We start from the raw sequence: 18,235 nt of genomic DNA, 5'->3' as shown, positions 1-18,235 counted from the left end.
ATCGCATAGTAATTTCTGTTTTCCCGGGGGATGTACCCGTAAGACTGTTCATGAGCGTAGGGCACTCCTAAAGGAGGTTCGAAATGAAATGGCGCACACTTTATTTTGAGATTTCACTGAACTGTATGTGTGCGGGTGCGTTATGTGGGCAGCGTTTTACTGCTCAAGTATAGGTGTTTAGCTGTGTTAGTTATCTCTTTAAAGCGAAGGCAAAATCGTGCAGAAGGAAAAAGTGGCGAGAACGATGGAAAGAGCCGGGGATTCTTGAGAGGGCGTTATGGGTGAGGCTGCGTGAATCAATTCCGCTTGAATACAATGCTTTCACACAATCGCAATCGAATTTCTTGAGGCGACAACAGAGAAATAATCGAAATTGTCACCCTCGAAATATTTTGGGGGGCCGTAGCGGCTCGTCGGCAGCTCAAACATGCCTAGACAAATGATGATTTTTCATTTGTGAAATTAGTTGTTATGACGTTGTTATTTTGGTTTCTGAAGTAAATGCAAAATATATTCCTAAAATTTAAAACAGCTTTTGTACATAATTGACAAAAAATTTACAGAGCAAATTTGACTTGTTTTTGTAAGTTTTTTAAATTGTCACACTTATTCCAAATAACTCAAGCCTTGGCCGTACAGAAGGGGAAGTAATACGGGTGGCATCCACTACAAATTTGAACCTCGTACAGTATTTTGTTATTTGAATTAAAAGTGTTGCATTGTAGGCACAACGGATAGCTTGAAGAATAGGAAGGAAAGCGCACTTGGTATTTTCTCTGGAATAGTGTTCGTACAAGTCGCAATATTTCAAGGCACGCCACCGTTGTCGCCTCACAGTCAATTCTGTGTATAAATTCGGCACATCATCATGTTGTCGAGGTCTCCGGAAAAATGCCCATAAGTTATATTACTACTTTGATCGGTTGTAGGCGCACTCTGTTGTAAGAAAGAATTGGCAGTGGCTTAGCTCGGCTATGCCAGGGTATACGTAGCGTGAGCTAATGTTCAGCTGGTTATTCCTATATGTTCCGGCTGTTTAGGATTAGCTGATCATCATGCGTAGTACTGTTAGAACGATTTCCAACCCAATGCAATCCCATCAAGTCCTCTCTGGTCCAGTCCAGTCACTGCGCCCCACGCATGCGAAGCACGTTTCTCCAGGGGCCACGCAAAACGGCTATCAAGCGTCTCCGGCGCAGCGTCAGACTTGACTACTGCGCAACGGAGGCGCACAGCTGGGCACGCCCCGGCGCCAGTGTGTCTTCCGTGGCTATGGCATCACTCCTCTAGAATGCGCAGACCGGCGAATGTGCAGACCGAATTCTCTACACACCCGCTCTCAAATTGGATTGGATTTTCAATCCAATACAATTCAATCTAATTTAACAAAATCAAATCTAATTTAATCCAATGCTCCTCGCGCCTGCGCAGCACGGCTCTTCAAGGTCCACGCGAAACTGCTCAACTTCAGCCAGTGCAGCTAACGCTACAAAAGAGATATTGTAGGACGGATAAAGAAGGCGGCGGAGAGAAAACTGCTGGTGTCTTTGTTTTCCCTATTCAAAAAACAAAGCGAAAACACTTGGGCATCAGAAACGACACGGGTTATTTGGTGAAATAAGAATTTATGCAGTTCCACTGTACGTGAAAGGTGTCAGATGGGGATCAGTGGTTCGCCAAACGGGCTATGATGTCTCTCTTGACTAGTTTCAATATCAGCCTGGCGTTGGTACCGAAAGTTGTGAAGAGACAGCGCCGCAGGCCCTGAAAAGGCCTATAAACGAACACTGGATTGAGGTTTGATTAATTTTGGGAAATTAAGGCATTATTTTATGATATTTTTCTCATTGTTGTTTGACTGGACTTATTTGCAGCCTAGCAACAGCAGCGTCCAAGGCAACGCCGCAGCGCAATGATGACACCCCGAATAATTTGCATATTACGAACTTGTGCCACTGTGGCGCAGTGGGATTGACATCGGCTTGTTAACGCGAGGCACCCCGGTTTCATTCCGACTAGTGGAAGCAGTTATCTTTTCGAAGGCTGTATTTCGGTGCTTGACGTAGCGTGACTATGGTGGCTACGTACCGTGACCCCGAACGATGTCCGACGACAAGCCGAGCGTCGAAGGTGCTCCGTACTTAAAAGCAAGTTCACATTCAAGCTGCGAATATGGAGTAGTTTGTTTTGGTTGTTGCTTCGTCCCGCAGGCTGTTATTTTGTTTCTCACGACGTGTCGGTCCATTACTCGCTGCTGTTATTAGTGTCGCGTCAAAGCCAGTGACACAATTGCCATCGCTTACTCCGGCCCCGCCTTCTTTTAGCGGACCCCAGTGTTCAGTTCGTTGCTTTAGAGGACAGCGTGAGTCTTTCAATTTAGGCGCGAACGTGATTTGTATAATTACGAGCCGAAGTAATCTCAGTAGTGAACTTCCATAAATGCTTGCGCGCGGTTTATACGTGTACAATGTCTCCTCTTGTGGGGCACAAATCGTGGTCTTAGTGTAACCCTCATTTACCGAGAAAAATGGCTCGGCAGCAGCGAGGACTTTCGATTGCGAACAGCGTAGTGGCGGCGTTGTTTTCGGAAACGCTGCGACTCTTTTCCAGAAATGCTGTTCCCAAAAACAGCACCTGGTTGAGCTTTGTCGACGCATTAATTAGGCTGCCAAATATTAGTGTGTGTTAAAGCATTTATTCCTTCGCAGGCTGAATAAACGGAACAGAATTTCTTCGAACGTGTGCACTGGGGCGCACCCAGGCTGGTGCGCATGCGCAGACAAGGGTACTCACACGTACCAACCCATGTACCAGAATAAGAGGCCTGTGGAGTATGTTTGTAATCAGCCTGCATTTAGGGTAAATTTGTAAACTTGCTGACGCATGTGTGTGGGCCATAGAGTTTCCTTCTACTATGTATCACTGGTGGAAATCTAGCACCAGCCGCTGGTGCCAATACGTGTTAGGATACACTGCGCTGGTGTTGCATTTCATTTTGTGAACTTCCCCCTGATGCACAGAAACACATACAAGACAAGGGAACCACTTCCTGCATCACCTTCTTAATCCATGTTTGAATTGGCAATGAAACATTATGTTCAAATTTTTAAAAGAAGTCTGACATTCTTTAAAGACGCTGTACAGAACTTCCAGTACTTATGTGATCGCGAAGTACTTCCGCCGAAAATTACTGCTACGACCATCAGATAACTTAGAAGTTTGCTCAAAACAGTTTTCTCTCTTTCCTCTCCTTGGCCTTTTTTGCGCCCTTGAATAAAGTCGTGTCACTAAAATCACGGCCATTGGCCGACTGTTGCTTCCAGGAATAAACACATTCGTCATCCCCTGTGAAGGAAGTGGTTACAAATTAAATCCGAAGCTGGAAGCCATGTCTGCTGCAACAAGCAAATGATGCATTTGTCGCTCCGTGCTGACAGTAGCTATAGTTTTCAAATTGTCCGAGGCTAGAAAGAAAGAGGTAAAGTGTCTATGACAAATGTTTAAGCGCTGTCATATCCGTTTCGTTCAACCTAGATGCACCAACACCGGCAGAGCGAATCGTCGCTGGACCACGCAACCGGGGACAGTGCGAGTTGGCAGACGAATTCATTGGGGCAGGCAGCCAGAAGAGAGGTTTGAGCTTTGAGTTGGTGCTCAGCCGTATAACAGAGATCCGGTGAAGACCCCTTGAAGGCTTCCGCATTGAGTACACTGTCGCACGGAAGCTTTACTCAGTGACAATAGCTTCGCGGTATAGGTGGCCGCGTTAATGTGTTTTCAGGTAAGCCTAAAACAAATTACACTTAGGATGCGAAAGCAACTTAAGCCAACCGACCTATTGGTGTACGCACATTTTCCCAACTATTCGCGCGCACGGACGCTCCAATTCGCTCGCTCGGTGGTGCCTAAACTGCAATGGCATTCCGCTCACTCGTACACGGCCGCTTCATTCCCGTTGTTGGCCCGAGAGCAAACGGACCGTAGCGCGCCGCTAAGAAATTAGAGTGATGCATGGCCTTTGTCGCCCGTCCTGAGTCTAGCGGGTTGGAACATTATTTGGCACACCGAGAACAAAATTCCCGAAAATCACAGCGCAGTATTCGTAATTCCTTTCGTCGGCAGCGCAACCTCGTGTACGCAAACTCCAAACGGTAAATTATCTCGTTTTTTTTTCTTCTTAAATCATTGTGTAGCCACGAGAATCAGCCTTACGTTAGAACATGCTGGGTTATCACTCGTAAAAATGGCGAAGTCGGAAGAGCATGCGGCAGTGCAACGCCGGAACGTGCGGGGAGAAAAGCACAAAGACAACAGAACTCCCGCTGGTGCAGTTTCAGGCAGGGGGCACGCGAGAACTGCGAAGGCTGGAAATTTGAATTGCATGGGGTGCTAGCCGTAAGCGGATAACGGCTGTACAGCCCTTTATGTTGAATCACTGCTCTGCACTTCTGACACAATTCACATGGACTAGAACGGCTTTAATTTTTTGTATTGCACGCGTCGTGTTGACAAAGGACGGGAATTTCTTCGTTGTTGGGCATAATGTCGTCGCGCGCCGTATAGACAATACCTGGGCGAGGCCGCCCAAAGGTCGGCGGCCGGCATTCATAGTTGCTTTAGTTGGTTGGTTTCCACCTGTGTTATGTGATGAGTACCTGGGAGTAGGAGTGAGAGTGAGAAGTTGGATCACATTATTCTTTGTGTACAAATCTTCGGGTTTTGTAAAGTAATGTAACGTTATTGTAAGTACACGTTGCAATGTTGGGATTGGAAATAGAACGCGTTCCTTTCGCAATAAAAGACCTTGTAACGGGAACTCGTTTCAAAATTATACAACACTGAACCTGTACAACACGGATACATAAGAGACGGACACAGAGCGATGATGCGAAAGGAAGAAAATAAAGCAACCAGAAGGCAAGCTCCTTCCCCTTTTCCGACGGTTCTCCACATCAAGGACTTGTCGAAAGTTATGACAACAATCTCCTTGCAAGGTCCGTCGTTACCTAGCGTGTGGAGACTCCATCTCGACCAGCTCAATGAGGCTGGCGACTGCGAAGTCATTCGTCAGCACCGTGGAGCTGGGATATTGGCTCGTCGCCGTAAGCCGGTGCTCTTCCTGTGTTCGGAAAGTCTCATGTGCTCTGACTAATGTTGCGGCCTGGAAAGACGAGCGGGGCTTAGCAACGGATGACTGCGATCGCAGAATCGCACACGTCGATTCTGCGTTGTTCGCTGTTTTTTTTTTTGCATTCAGGGGAAATCGTCGTCGCACCTTTCCAGGGAACGACGTCATCAGAAATAAAAGGGATGGATGGCGGTTGTCTTCCTGTTGAATGCTAAGCTTACCGGAATGGACCCAATGACAGTGCAGAGGGGACACGTAAAAGCCTCACCACCGTTTTTCTTGCCGACCACACGCGATACAGCTCGCAAAGAGCTACCTGAACAGAAGGTTTAGATGCGACTGCATCTCATTCACTCGCCTTGTCCCTCCATACGGCGTCGTTGTCCGTCCACCCCCTTCCCCCATTCTCCTTGCCGCGCGAGCTGCACTCTCCACCGTTCATCCCCTTTCCTCTCTGATAGCGAACACTCTCTCGCGAGGGGCATTGTATTTTCGATTACATTGGCTTGGCTTGGCTTGGCTTGGATTGGATTGGATTTGGATTGCATAGGATTAAAGTGTATTGTGTTGGATTGTGTGGCGTCATAGCCGCGCAACGTTGCGTCATAGCTGCGGCAGGGGGTTCACGGCACGTTTCACGCGATGGGAGAATCAACCTAACGGAAACAACAACGGAACCCCCTATGCGTCGCATCTACACAGGGGTTCCCGTGAGGGGAGGTGGGAGTAATTTTTCCAATGTAAGGGAAAGTAACTGTGTCCACAACTCCGAGTCCAGTTGGATATATGATCCTCAAAGAAAGTAACAAAATTTGTTATCGCTGAGGCTTTCCTGTTTGATCAACTTTTGCAATTTTCACCTCACGGGCGTTGTCTTGGGTGTGAATAGAACTTTGTGGGAATGATGTGGTTCAATTTTGTCCTAGTGCACTTATGCTACGTGCGCTGGATTATGACAAAATTGACGATTTAAACTTTCTACTGCTTCAGGGAAATACCACTTTTCGCGGGAGTACCGCCCGTTAGCTTTTGCGCAGTGGCGAAATGCCTTAGTCACTGAGCCAATACGCCTGCGCAGGATTCTAAGCATTCCTACAGGTGTTTACACCACTGCAAGACTCACAGGGTTTCAGAGAAATGCACGTGTATTAGCACAAGTGCTGACATGATTCGAGAAACATGAAACAAGTGCTGTTCTTGCGGTTTGTCGGATCCGGTCCTTCGGTCCTTCCTCATGGGTCGCCGTCTGTGGTTGCGCAGATTGTTCTGTTTGTATTTTAGATGCGAAAGCATCTTATGGTCTCGGCATGTCCCGCGTCGGCGTCTGCACTTACACTGCGCAAGCGCAGCTCTCCTCCTTACACCCACAGCTGCGCGATAATACACTATAATAAAAAAAATGGTTACCGGTGCCCGGTGTCGATTCCACCACTTTCTGGCCGCAACGGGAGGTACGCGGTGCTCTTCCCACTACTCTACAAATCCGGGACAGGAGCAAGTGCTACGAATTCGCCTTATGTCCTTGACTCATTCACACTACGTCAAGAAGCTACTGATACAACGAAGACACGCGAAGCTGAACGTCAACGGAAACGACGAACTGAAAACTTTAGAGGAGGATGTTGAATTTCCCATGGGAAAGCTGTGGCGGGAAGCGCCACGCGCATTGCAGCTCATCCAGCCCCGTCCGCAGCGCCTCTGATGCTGATTGGGGTCATTTCATGCCCCTAGGGATTGGCCAACCAAAGAATCCATCACGAGATAGGTTCGCGTTCAACCACCGTCGTCATCTTCCCGTAGGGGAACCGCCGAAGAAGAAGAAGGAGAAGACAAAGCTGCGAAGATGAGGGCGTTGTAATGAAATGGCCGGATCACACGGAACGAAGTTAACGCTATTGGTGCGGATGAGGAAAATACATTTTAATTAAAAACTTAACAGCGCAGAGGGTTTAAGCAACGACGAAAAGAATTCACGAAACGTTACAGAGACACTCGGCTAATGAAAAACAGCCCAAGCGGCCCGCTCCAGCACCCGCAACTACAAAGTCCGCGACCGTCCCCGCGTAAACGTCCCGATGGCAGAAGACGCTCACAGCCGGTTGTATGGGACGCGGGTGCCGACGTCGCCCTCGTAGCGGTGTTCGCGTCGTCGACGTTGGTACCACAGGTTCCGAAGCCAGAAGACTCTCAGCCGAGTCCGCTGACGGGCTTGCTCCCGCCTCGCGCCCGGTCACGCGCGTTTCGGAACGCCGGAGCCCGGTCGACGGTGGCCCGTGCTGGCGACGATGTCCCGGGCCTTTGGTCTTGCCGCTTGGTCTTGCACTTCGTTTTTCTCGCGTAGAATACGGTGTCAGTCCCCTACCCGGGTATGTTACATCACAGGCGTGCACATTGCTCTCAGCGGGTGCACCAATGTCAACAACCTTTACCTCACCAACGCTGACGGAGACTACCAATTCTACCACAGAGACAACATCGACAAGAACATGATGGACGAGTTTCGGCGCCTCGAGAACCACCGCCTACTCACCGTAACACAACAGCACTTGCGTGCCTTTGCCACCGGTGTGGACCCGGACGCGGAATTCCATCTGGCGCTAGTAAAAACCAGATCACTGAACATAACGGCAACACAATGGAACCACACGGAACCGCCACGATGCTTCACATCCTCATCAGGGTTCCCCACGAGAAGATGGTTTAATTTTTTTTCTCCAAACTTGCTTTAACATGCCGCTTGGCGCAGGAGGCGAGGTACACACCTGCTCCTCCCTGTTCTGTGAGGCACGCCACCAGGGAAGCAAGCCAGCACAGCGCAACGGCATTCTTAGTGCTTCGCTTCATTTAAATTTGGCCACTGATCCGCTAGAGAAATGCTTTGTAGCTTTGTCCTGCATGGGCTCATTGGAGTTGTGCTTTATAGATTCCAATTGTACATCCAAGTCCTCTCGGTTAAGAATTGGCGCATTCATTTCTTGTGGCCTCCCCTTCTCCACAGGAGTATGGCCTAGCTTTGGACCGCGGATACTGAGCCTGTTTTATTACCGCAACGCAGGACTAGGCAAAGACCTATGAAGCACCGTTTTGACTTTTTCATTGATTCTCCTCGCGATTTTGTACGTCCGCGACACCACAACTTTGACTTCGGACAACTTTGTGATTAATTTACTGACAAACTTTAACTCTGTCTTTAATATTGTAGTTGGTGTCAGAAAAACGTGCTACAAAATAATCCATTGAACCCTGAATTTATTCTATTTAACCGTAATCAACAAAACACAGCTTAGTTGCATCGATTTAAAATGCACTACAGCCTGTAACAACACGGAACAGCTCAACATTTCTAAGTGTTCACTTAGACTCTAACTTGAAGTATCATCTTCATGCTGCTAACAATAAAAACAAAATGGCTTGTGGCATACGCGTAATCATTAAAGCCCGACCTCGTCACACACTCACCATGCTTTATTATTCCTTTCTTGAATCTCATATTACTTATTGCATCCGTTGCTTGGGCGACACATGCAAAAGTCATGTCACGCCAGTCCAAAGAATCCAGAATCAAGCGCTTAGGGTCATCACATCGGGTTTGTATTTTTCTCAGGCCAAGCCTCTGCTGGAAATTTACTGCATTTTGACTTGCAAATTTTGTCAGGTATAGTTTTTGTACCTTCCTCTATCGAGTAATTAGTAACCTACATCGCCTGGTTGTTTTTCCTGCCTCATCCCTTTTGAGCCGCCACGTCACGAGATTTCCACCAGTGGTAATTTAACGCTACCTAAATTGCGAACTAATTACGGTAAGAAACCGGCCGATTTCTTTGTATTTATTATTTGAAATGCATTTTCAAAAAAAAATTACGGAACTGAAAATACGGTATTCATTCAAAATTGCTTTGAAGTAGCATCTCTTCGAACAGAATTCATAACTTGTGATTTTTTTGTACTGAGAGGGATAGGAACCGCAGCGAGAGTAAAAAAGGTTGTTCGATATATACAACCCGCTTTCTGCTTATTTGCACTTTGAAAGAAAGCGTTCATGCAGTTTGTCTGTTTTACATATAGCAGTTATTGATGCTCGTTGTTTCGCTGTTCAGCTTTGTGGATATTTCTACTTGAGTATATTTTTTAATTTATATTTACGCTCACTCGCATTTTATGGAACATAAAATACAAAATCTTGGTAAAACTAATTGTTTAGGCATTTTTCATGAAAACTTCCTTTTACTCAAATCTTCTGTTTGCTGCACTTCAGAACTAATGTACATCTATTCTTGAAGCAGGTCCCCTTGCACTCTGTTACTTTGGGACCTCCTTCTGCTTAGCCTAACAATGAAACCAACCTTCTATTTACAATAATATCTTTTGACCCTTTTTGACTCTTCCCTATATGGAGACTTCAGCGAACTATCCTCCTGTGGCAACCGCACCCGACATTGTGAACTAAAAACAACAATTCATGCGTTCATTCAATTGTCAGTGAATGGCTGTCATAGCCTTTTCCAGTCCATGGTGTGCAGGTTGGGTCGCTCGCCGTTTGAAGGTAATTACCCTAAGTATATTGATGCAGCCTCTGGGTTCCTGCACCTAATTGTGCCGTTTCTGCGTCAACTGAGTCACATATAGACTTGCTGCAAAGTAGACGCCATTCATAAAAAAAAACGTGTGTCCGGACCGATCTGCGGAAAAAGAAACAGAGGAAGCGTTACGTGCCAGAGGGTGCTTATAACATGCACGGGTCAAGATAATGCGTGACATCTAGCAATCTGTCCGCCTGGTGGCCATTGCAATACCCCTTCGGCATGGCAGCATTAGCAGTCCTGTTTTTTTTTCTGGTTTAAGCGATGGCCATTTCTGTAGTCGACTTCGGTTCTCCACACCAAGCGTGCCGAAAGAACTTAGACATGATGGTGGTAACGCGATCAGAATATTGAAGTAGCGGACAGCTCGCTGTCATTTACCGATATGACGGTGGCGGGCTTGCTGGCTCTGCAGAAGTCTCGGACGCCGAAACGGCCTTCTTTAATAAATGTCGCTGCTTGTTGGTAGTGTAGCAGGATGAAAAGTTGGGCGAGATGGTGTTGATTCATCTTGAAAACAGGCAGGGAAGGACGTTGACTGAGAAACGATATACACAGAACGACGCGCTACTAGCAACTACTAGTAGCGCAGCTAGTTGCTACTAGCCTCTAGCAGTTGCTGGTATCGCGTCGTTTTGTGTATATATTTTCTTTGTCAACGTCCAACTGCTTTCAAGATTGGTTGCAGTGTTTTTATGACATTGGGTGGATCACTTCGATTTACTGACAACTCGTCGGACAAAATTTGGATTCACTTAATTTGTACATTTCTCTTAATATATTGGTTGTTCGCGCCTTACGTTAACCGAATATATATTGGGAAAGCGTTTTGACTTTTAAATTTCGCGGGAGAAAAAAACTTGAAAAAATAGGTTTTTACGAGGTACATAGGAGGTTAAAAAGATTGACTGATTGTAGGGTTTAACTCGCCGACGCAACGCAGGCGATGAGGCGCGCCGTAGTGGAGGGCTCCGGGTTAATTTTGACCAGCCGGGGATCTTTAACGTGCGCCGAAATCTCGTACACACGGACCTTCTTGCTTGTCGCCTCCATCAGAAAAGTGGCCTCGGCGGCCGGGAATCGAACCCGCGACCTTAGAAGCGCAACGCCTTAGCCACTGAATCACCGCGGCGGGTAAGTTAGAACGACGTACATTTTCAAAAAGGCGAGTTTCAGTTTTCGGACCAGTTAGAGGACAATGGTGGTGCCACGGCAAGTGCTTGCTTGTGAACTCTCAGAAGGTTTAGCTTGCTTGTGAACTCTCACAAGGCTTAGCTGACGCTGTTTAAATAATCATGCAAGAGATAGGAGCTGTTGTCTCTGTATGGAATACATTCCCAGCGTTTACCAGTGTTAGGGAGGATGGCCGCTGCTAGTCAAGTTCGGGCTATTATCACATGGCCTGCCTTTGAATGACGTTCCACATGAAAGTTACGTGTGCTGCGGTAGATGTTGCAAGACAGCGACAGGCAGCGGAGAGTACTGCAACATTGGCTGCTGCACTCTAACAAACCCGCGAGAGCCGGCTTCACCGCAACGTTTCAGAGTGACAGATCAACAGGATAAAATTTGTGAATATTATGGTCCAGCAAGCGACTAGAGTAAAATGCAGAATCCGCGCAGGGACAACGCGGACATTGCCACTCACAGCGCTGAGGGACTAAGAGATGTTGCGTTCCAGTCGACACGTCTTCTACGGCAAATCAAAGTCGACCACATTCAACGGCAATTTGGTCATCCAAAAAAAATGTGATGGAATGAAGTTGATTTATTGTAGGGTCTAACGCGCCGATGCAACGCAGCCGACGAAGCGGGTCGCAGTGGACGGTTCCGGATTAATTTTTACCACATGGGGATCTTTACGTGCGCTGAAATCACGTACAGACGAGCGTTTTTGCTTTTCGCAACCATAAAAAAAAGCGGCCGCCACGGCCGGGAACCGAACCCGCGTTCTCGTGCTGAGCAGAACAACACCTTAGCCACTCAGCCACCACCGCGGGAGATACAATGGAGTATGATGCATTCATTCGAAACGGGTGAGTAATAACACGAGGCATGGTACATACAAATATAGAGTTACAATAAACAAGAAAAGTAAGGCACGACGCGTTACCCCCTTACGGAGGTCGCCGTAAAGCGGGACGTGTCTCAGTTGCTGTGAGGAGGACATCGGCCGTGCCCCGTGATAAAGAAAATCACCCTTCGATGGGGCGGGATGTTAGGTGGGAGGGACCCAACTACCGGTATCCAGCGAAACAATTCCGTATCCGTATGAACTGTGGTCCACTGTACCGACCACGCACGCCATACCTCTGCATCGAGCATCGACCTTACCACCCGAACCGATAAAGCTGACTCCCTGGGTTCACCCACAGTGCGTGCCCTAACCGCAAGATGATCGCGATCTCGTTTCCAGGTATGCGTGCGTGGCCCCGCACGTGGAAAAGGAAAAGACGCATGCGTGTGGAAAGAACTGAAAAAAGGGCGCGGATGTCCTCTACGCCCTCATTACGCGTGCGCAAAGAGGCTAGCGCTGTCAACAGCGACAAGCAATCTGTGTAGACCCGTACAGGCCATTCCGTCGTGCAACCGGTTAGATACACGAGGGCCTCCCTGAGGGCGACCAATTCCCCCGCGAAAGCACTACCCGCCGACGAAATTTTAAAACGCCTGGCTTCCACTAAACGACCCGTGTGCGTGTACACTACAAAGGCGGCACCCGCCAAGGAATCAGAGAATGCACCATCCGTGTAAACATGCAACCCCGGTAACCTAGCATAAGCGAGTGCCTGTGGCGTCTCCAATCGACGGAATGGACAGACAACGCGAGATGCGGGGTGCCGCCGCCAAGGATCAAAAATACACTGTACGCGGTCCGGGGACAGCGAGAGGCGGCCGTAAGTTACTTCGCGGCGCAGGGAAACTAGCAAAAATTGCGCCCTCTGGGCCGCCAAAAGCTCGGCCAAAGGCGGAATGCCCGTCAACGCATTCAAGGCCTCAGTACGTACCGTCCTCACGGCCCCCGTCAAAACAAGAAGAGGGATCCGCTGAAGTGACTTAATTCGGTTTACCAAGAGGTTCGATGGAGATTCCGGCCACCATGCTGGAGATGCATAAGTGATGGCCGGTTGGATCAATTGGAGGTATAATCGACGGAAGGCAGAAGGAGGAAGTCGATAGTGCATGTGAATAAACTGAACCAGCTTGGGAACGAGAATGTAGACGCTGTCATCTATATTGAAGCATTTATTGAATACCTGGGAGCAATAACGCTTCGCCGCATAAGAAGCGAACTGGAGCGCTTGTGGGGAGGCTGGTATGGATTGTTTCAAGGAACAGTGCCGAATTAAAAGGTATTATATCTGGTAGAATATAACTGACGGCCGTTATTTCCTGCCTTGGCTGTCCGCAGGAAGCCGTGCTGTCCCTCTATAATGCATGTGTTATCCTGAACGATTCCTCCCAAATGATGTCTGAACAATACCACGAACACTGATGTTTTTATTTAAACTATAAATCTTTGGCAACCTGGTACATCACGAATCTTTTTCTCAGTAGTTCAATAGTTTTTATTGTGAACTATGAATGGCGGGTGGTGGACTCAAAAAACGAGGGGACTACCAGAGCAGTGGCGGGGGTGACAACTAGGGGCGAGCTGCTGACGAGCCTATCATTTCAACTCAGAGAAGTGTAAGAAGCGGAAGAGTTGGCAATTGCCCTAGCCATCACTCTTCCCGGAATTTACATGCTTGTCGCCGTAGAGGAACTTCAGTAACTTCAGTCAGGAATTTCATTCAGGCTTGCTGTCCCGGAACTTCAGTGAAGTACAGAAACTTCATTCAGGCCGGGTGTCCGGGCTGGTACTTCCCGTCCTGAGAGGAAAAACGCCTCCAGAGGGCCATGTTGAATTAGTAGTGGTTCCAGCCCAGTCTTTGGCGGAGGGCGATGTGTTTGCCCACCGACAGGCCGACGCGTTAACATACCGGGAAATGGCTGAGGAGGAGGCCAGAAGTCAACCTATTGTTCCCTAGAGAGAGATAGTACGGCACTATTGTGAGGATAGATAGAAATGTCTTGCCCCGCACCGGGAAATCAAGCGGGAGCCGCTAGTATTGTATCCAGAGATTCAGTCAGGATCTTTCCCTCAATGAGAGAAAGCTTCCAAATCAGCACGACAAGACCTGCCCATTATGCAAGCAGCTCGGTACTCTTCGCCACCAGATAGGGGAGTGCGATTTCAGCTCAAAACACCCACCCCGCATTCGCATTTCTTCTATTAAGAACACCACCCTTAACCCTAGCGAACGATGGGAGATTTTGCTGTCAAGCCCCGCCTCGGAGGATCAGATACGGCTGATTACCCAGGGGCCACGTGGCGAATGCAGCATATGGAATCGCTTGAAGAGGGATCCACTCTCATCCAGCGCGTTTAGCACTGCAATGCTCTGGAATAAAAGTTTTTCCTCGTCCTCTCATACCGGTGTCATGCTCGCCTTATCACGGGGGAAAACATGTAGCACCGATGTGCCTTCTAGCTAACGGGAAGATAACGTGGCGATGTAAATTAATTGAGAATCGTGGCGTTTGCGCGATTGAAATCATACTTGACGGGCCACGTAGATAATATGGCCGTGTCTTGTTTCATTCCGTTTTTAACACTGACGGGAACCGGAAGTCGGTTGTAAGATTTTGACGGTTACTCTAGCGCATACGTCTACTAGGTAGATTGTATTCCAAGTTCTTTGGAGCCTTGCATAATTCAAGTCTTAAATTGGCCGCAAAGCAGTCTGCATAAGGTGGCAAGGCAAAAGGAAACCAGAATGGAACAATAAGTGTCGACGCAGAGAATCGGTTTTCAAAACTTTTGTCGTCATCTATATTATCCAATTTTGTTTTGATTTTTAGTTGTTGGCGAAACCAAAGAGAGGCTGAGCAAAAAGGCGGATGTGGCCTGACAGAGGCCTTAGCCACCCGAATTACAGTGTATGTAATAACACGGCTATTCTTAAGTTTAAGCATATTAGCACAATCGTAATAGAAAAATAGCACAAAGCAAAGTCATCACTACATTTCTTCTGTATTATACAAAGGATAGTCCTAAAATTACAGAAGGATCACTGTGTACACACAAACGAAGTAATGCGTACACATTAACGGTTATCAATTACACTGCTACGTCGCATTACCGTAATAATGTATTTGAGTTTGTAATTATTTTTAATTTCCGCCTTTATGGTAACATATTGACATATACTTCAAACAATTATAATTCATTATTGCAAGCATTTTGCTTAAGTAAACTTTTTTTACCTGTTTTTTAAACCTGGGTTCACAGGAGTCGAAGTTTAATTTTTCTCCCAATTTATTTATTATTGAAGTTTCCTGGTACAGGAAATATTTATTCATTTATTTATTTATTGGTACCCTCGGGACCATATGGTATAACAGAGGAGAGTGGTTATAAACAGAAACAGAACCGAAATAGTGCATTATACGATACAAAAAGTTTCTTGCTTATACGATGTTAGCTAACAGAAGCAGAACAGGAATAGTGCATTATAAGATACAAAAACTTTTGTAGCTGATACAATATTAGCTAAGGCGTTCTTAAATAATTGGTGATCTTAGATGGTGGCCGTAAGCGTAAGCACAGTTCCTTCTTACTTTTGGAGTGTGCCGTATTGTATGCCTGAGATGGTAGCCAGGAGATTTATTGTTACTTGATTGTGGGTTTTTTGCTTATAAATAGTGTGCAGAACCTGCATGTAATACATTTGGCCCGCTCGAACCATTGAATACTCAGTAAAAAAAGGACTTGTAATAATAAACAATAATCGAATGGTCTTGGTTTCCGCTAAGTGAGCTGAAGTTTAAAGAGCGAAACGAAATTGGGCAACTCTATAATTCATATTGAATCGCGGTGGACACACCAGAAGTATACGTTCCGTAACCTTTAATGTTCTCATGGCGAGCGAAACGATACCGTGGTTGACCATGCTTTACAGTAAAAGTGGCAGCATCTTCACCCCGTGGATCATGGCGAGGGTGCGGCGTACGGGGACTCGAAATGACATGCAAGTTGCGCCCCGAGTGACGTATGATTTGCACCCCGACCATCATGCGATTTGAGCCGTGAATTGCACCTTGATTGTTCCCTAAATAAACTGCAAATCACGGCTCATATCGAATTGCGCCTGATTTCCGCTTGATAGTGGTGTGCGCACGGATGGACGCGGACAGACATTGGCAGGTCCTAAGGCACTCCGCACCGTTACAGGCGAGGGAGTAAGCCGTTTGACTCGTGGGTACTAACTCACGGTCACAGCCCAATGGGAAAGACGACTGACACTAACTCTGTCTTGTTTGCCAGACACAGGCGCGACTCCTGCTTGTGCCTGTGTGTGTGTGTGTTTTGCGATTTTAAATGCTATGCGCATGGACGCGGATGGACACTGTGCGGTACTAAGCTACTCCCCACCTAAAAACATTGCAGACACGGTCTTATTGCATGTAGGGGTGGCGTTGTGCACCATCCTTGGCTTATACGCGGTGGAAGTTTTCTTTGGATAAAGTGTGGTTGTAAACAAAAAGATTGATGTGCTAACGTAGCCGACCGCTCCCGGCATAATCTGGAAGCCTTCAATTATATTCCGTAAAACCTGGTATTCAGCAGGTGCCGATATGGGCCTTTTTTGGAACTCCACCCTGAAATCGAACGTTTTACAGCAAATGGACTGATTTTCAGATGAATGTATTTGCTGGATTGCGTCTGGTTTTCTCTAAGGTGTTCGTTTGCAGACGTTCCACTTCTGGTCTTGTATACTCTCTCCCAAAAGATGTCCTATTTTTTAGAACTCACACTTCCGGCTTTCCACTTATCCCCGCCTTAGTTTCGCACCACATTCGTTAACACGCGCGCCTTGCGGTTTCTTTTCCCCAAGATGGCGCTTAATTTTGACGGTTTTGAGAAAAGGATGCTTACTTTCTGGCTTTCCGCGAAATTTTTTAATACTGGCTACCGCGTCACTCTGTGAAGGGAACTGACACAGTAACTTAGACTACGACAATCTGGCACATGAGCAAAATCGCGCACAAAACGCAGTTTTCCTCACAGAGATTAGTGCCATTCTATAGGTTTGACCAGGGTTTTCTAAATAGATATTAGTATATATCTTGTTATTTTTTACTCAGCCGCCTATCATCTTGCAAATCTTTTCCCTGTGATAATCTTGCTCGGTTTCCTCTTCGAAATATTTATATTAATGCTGTAATAAGATAGCACGCACATCAAGTCGCAAAAACAAAAGGTATTTGACTCCTTTTGCTCAGCGTCTTCTAAGCCCTACGCTCCTTATTGCTTCTAGTACTTTACGAATTTAGATTTGTGAGCATAATTGTTTAGTTGTGGATCCCAGGTAAAAGTAACCTTACGGGAAATATAATTGTGGTGGGTGTTATTGCTACTGCCCTGATGTTGACAACTGCAATCCTTCCTAAGCGTACTTGAAGCATCTTGAGATACAGCGCACACAATCCGACATCTGTCCTTGTTTCCTTTCATCTCCCCCTTTCTATGTGCTATTTTTAAGATGCTGTCTTCAATCTAGCTTGGATAATTTTGCTAGGATTTTGTAAGTGTAATTTGTCTCGTCGATGATCGTTACCAAACTAGGTTATCTTTCTCTGAATGTTTTTTCACTTCCCGCGTGTGGTGTTTAAATTGTTGATATTGTTTGCGCCTTCTACACGATCGTGTTAAGCAGAACCCGAACGTTATGCTTGCAGGTCAAAAACCCAAACAGTCCCTATAGGCTTTGTGGAGGTCCCGTTCCCGGCGTTTAGTAAACTGTCACGGAACTCAAGCTGAGACCATAGCGTGCTAAGCAATACTCTTACACTTGAAGCGGCTGGTAATTTCAGAAACGGGCCTGAAATCCTTGTTTGATTTTTACATGCGTGCTTTTTGTTTCCCTACCTGTTAAGAGTATGGTGAAGCAACGAACATTTTTAGAATGCAGCTAAGGTCAATATAAAGAATATTGGCGGTGTATTATTTGTGCATGTCCCAGTTTTTGCTACATTTTGGAACCTTCACATTTTCTTCCATTAGGTGAACTAGAAAGAGTCATGAGACACAAAATAATGTGTGCAGCAATATATAAATCAATTCCGGGTCAGATACCTGAGAAACGCAGCATACAAGAAGGAAAACTCAACGACGAAGACATGTTTATAGAGCTTTGTCTTCAAAGGTTCGCATGTTGTGTCTCTGCACATTTACTGAGTTTACGGACGAATAAAAACCGCGTACATAGAGTATATTCGGTGTGTTGCTGCATCTGGGGCTTTCACGCATTGATGAATAAGAATAAATAACTTCAGCATATCTAGTGTAACTAATATTGAAAATCGCCCTGCATCTTTGCGCTTGTTTAAGGCAAGTGATGTGTTCCAAGTGACACTGGATTTCGTTGGCTCTCCCATTCTGAGCAGCTCTGGGATTCACTCCTTGGAGCGGTGTCATATG

This window comes from Haemaphysalis longicornis, unplaced genomic scaffold (assembly GCF_048455015.1).
Source record: "Haemaphysalis longicornis isolate Haplotype H1 unplaced genomic scaffold, Haemaphysalis longicornis Haplotype H1 scaffold_6, whole genome shotgun sequence".
Lineage (NCBI taxonomy): Eukaryota > Metazoa > Arthropoda > Arachnida > Ixodida > Ixodidae > Haemaphysalis > Haemaphysalis longicornis.
This window is presented reverse-complemented; position numbering follows the sequence as displayed.